The sequence below is a fragment of the Sinocyclocheilus grahami genome, unplaced genomic scaffold (genome assembly GCF_001515645.1).
Source record: "Sinocyclocheilus grahami isolate Dianchi unplaced genomic scaffold, SAMN03320097.WGS_v1.1 scaffold1613.1, whole genome shotgun sequence".
NCBI classification, from domain to species: domain Eukaryota; kingdom Metazoa; phylum Chordata; class Actinopteri; order Cypriniformes; family Cyprinidae; genus Sinocyclocheilus; species Sinocyclocheilus grahami.
This window is the reverse complement of record NW_015506792.1, coordinates 25,563-29,068: the sequence shown is the minus strand read 5'-3', so window position 1 is coordinate 29,068 and position 3,506 is coordinate 25,563.

Below are 3,506 nucleotides of genomic sequence, written 5' to 3'. Positions count from 1 at the left end.
GAAGCCTTCAAAATGTTCATATCCTTCTCAAACTTCTCTGCAAGCTCAACCTGCGAACCCCACGATCCGTGTCTACACCGTGCCTCAGCAGCAGGACCCGAACCACGTGACGCTTGTCCCTCATCTCTCGAGAAGAGGACCAAATGCGAACTGAGCTTTCTTATTGGAAACACTCACAATGAGCCCTCGAGCACCGAAAATGCAAGACACATGATACATAGATCGTGTGTGTCCTCAAGTGTCCTCGGGTAGGGAGGCACACACTTTCTACAACTCTCACCTGCCATGGTCTTTCACAAAAATTTGGTTGGTGACGTATTCAGCAGGTGCCCTTTTATACTTCCAGGCACCCGCCTATGACGTGGCCACTAGTGCTGTGTTCGATACATCGATACCTCTCATACCTTATTGCTTACATATCTACATGGTATATATAAAAACTTTGCTACGTGGATAACCGAGACTTGTCATAGCACTTGCATATTATTGCTCTTTTGTTGGTTTCGATTGCTTCTATTGTCCTCATTTGTAAGTTACTTTGGATAAAAGCGTCTGCTAAATGACTATGTAAATGTATGTCTGACAGCTGTCAGAGATTTGACAGCAGTCTCAGTATCGCGGCACATGCGCTGCAGTGGACCGCACTTAATTTGAATACAAGAACACCATTTAAAACAGAGTAGAAAAATAATGAATAGAGCATAATACCGTATTGGCCCGAATATAAGACGACCCTGATTATAAGACGACCCCCCTTTTTCCAAATGTACCTTTTGGAAAAAGGCTTTTTAAAAACCAAATCTTGTTTTTTCTCAGTAAAATACATTTTGTCTTCAATTATTTTCATATTGCATATTTTTCCTATTTACATTTTTGTTTTGAAAGTATGATAAAAAAATGGTAAAATGTACCAACAATCACATTTAAAAAATATACTCTTTTTGATATACCATAAAAAAAACAACAGGTAGCCCATCTGAATTAGGACATTTAGGCTATCCATCTAATAGTAGCCTACCAAAATCTTATTAACAGTAGAAGTTAAATCTTGCTGTAGTCTTCAAATCTGGGTACTGTCATACGTTTTAAAATCACAAAGGGGGTTTGATCCCATCAGGCTAACGTGACAGTCACGACTCATGCAGCTGTAAGGTTTTCTTTCTCTTTTGTTTTTACTCGCGATCTTTACAACACGCATTGCATTATGTATTTCATGGCCCACTCGTTTTATGCGTATTTGGCGCCACCTATTGTTGTGGGTGTATTATTGACATGTCAAAGTCTAGACCCTGAATATAAGACGACCGCGTTTTTTCAGATCTATTTCCAAGAAAAAAACATCGTCTTATATTCGGGTCAATACGGTACATAGGATACAACAAGGTTTAATCTGGCCGCAGAGGAACACAACCAGGGTTGCCTGATATGAAGAGACGTAATCCCCGACACAGGGCTTCACACTTGCGCAATGTGTGCTACTTATCTGTAGCGAATCAGCTCAAAGGGGAAATATGAATAATTAATCATAACTAGTTATAATTAATTATAAATATTTAGATCCGCTGTAAGTATTTACTTGACCTCTCAGGGTCAACTGTCTGTCAATTCTAAGAACGTTAATTTCCTGGTTAAGGGAAATAACTTTCTTACTGTACAATACTACACAGAGCATGTAGCATAAATCTGCATGATTAGGGACTCCAGTTATGAGCAAACAATGAAATTCAACAGATCTAAGGCCTGAAGGAAACATCAGATTCTGAGTTCAAACACACCTTTGTAAAAAGGTGCAAATGATACTTAATGTATCAATTAATAAGACTAAGTTTGATACTTGCACGTCTGACAGAGAGTCCTGATGCAATCTGAAGGCTCAAATTGATATGGCTTGTTAACTGAGGGGTGTTACAGAGTGTTTGTTAAATATAACTAACAAAATATATTGTGTGTCTGATTGGTCCAGACGCTACATATCTTTGTCAACCTGGCAACCATGTGTACATGCCCTCACTTCACTTCAATATTCTTTTATCAGAAAAGTGTGATTTATCAAGTGTTCATTTATGAGAGAGAGAGAGAGAGAGAGGCTGTGAAAGTATGAATTTCCACCGGTTTGCCGCGTTTCTCTATTAACAGTGAAGCTGTGGCTTCAAATGCTTTAGAAACGATGATGTTACCAGCTCCTTGTTGAGAACGATAATGTAGCTCTTCAGCGATTAAGCAATTTTATTGATAAAATTACAGGGCAGGGCTAAAAATTTGTCTAAACGCAAATAATAATGTCTGTGCATGCGCAGCGTGATCTAGTGACTAAACGTGTGTGCGTGAGATACAGTGAAGACAGCGCATTCGTTTTGAACTCTTCTAATGTTTATTTTATAAACGTAGAGAGTGTGATGCTTTGTGCAATGATAACCTACCAGCAATGTTAAGATGATTTGAATATTAGAATGAGTACATTACAATATAAAATGTAAACCATCAGAATATTGTACCTGGTGGGGAGTGCACAATGTAAACATGAAACATATGCCATTACCTATAGGCTACTGTGGTACAGTTATAGAGGCCCTTCATAATGCAGAGCTCAACTGCTGCTCTGCCAATAGTTAGCAACGGCCCTATGGTATGCAGTGTTTAATAAACAGCTGTTTTACTAAATTCTTCTGAGGTGAAATTCAGTGCAGTCCCGTATCGTGATACGTATCGTATCAAGGCCTCTGTATCGTAATACGTATCGTATCAAGGCCTCTGTATCGTGATACATATCGTATCATGACTTTGCTGGTGATACACAGCCCTACGGGCCACGTGGACCAATAGGATTGGCGTCTGAAGTGCTTCAGACACCAGTCATGCTGGCAGCATTCTCCTTTCTCATTATAATGACTTTGATCTTAAAGGGGTCATATGATGCTGCTAAAAAGAACATTATTTGGTGTATTTGGTGTAATGAAATGTGTTTATGCGGTTTAAGGTAAAAAAAACATTATTTTCCACATACTGTACATTACTGTTTCTCCTCTATGCCCCGCCTTTCTGAAACGCATTGATTTTTACAAAGCTCATCGGTTTGAAAAGCGAGGTGTGCTCTGGTTGGTCAGCTATCCAGTGCATTGTGATTGGCTGAATACCTCAAGCGGAAATGTTACGCCCCTACCATACTGTGATGCCCTGTCCGGCCGGAGCAACGAGACAAAACCATTAAAAGCCATTATAAATGAGGCATTTGTTGCATCCAGTGGGGACATAGTTATGGATTATAATGACTTATACTGTCTTTTTACGCGTTGCGTCACGTAAACATAAAACCATGTCTGCATTTGTGATCGGAGAAATGACAAACAACAAGCGCTACTCTACACTGCTCAAAACTCGCGTTTGAATCGTCAATGGCAAATCCTTTATATATAAAAAATGAGCGGCGGCTAGAGTGAGGGGAGGTCGTCAGCTAGAGTGAGCGGCGGCTAGAGTGAGCGGAGGCGGGTGGCTAGAGTGGGGGGAGG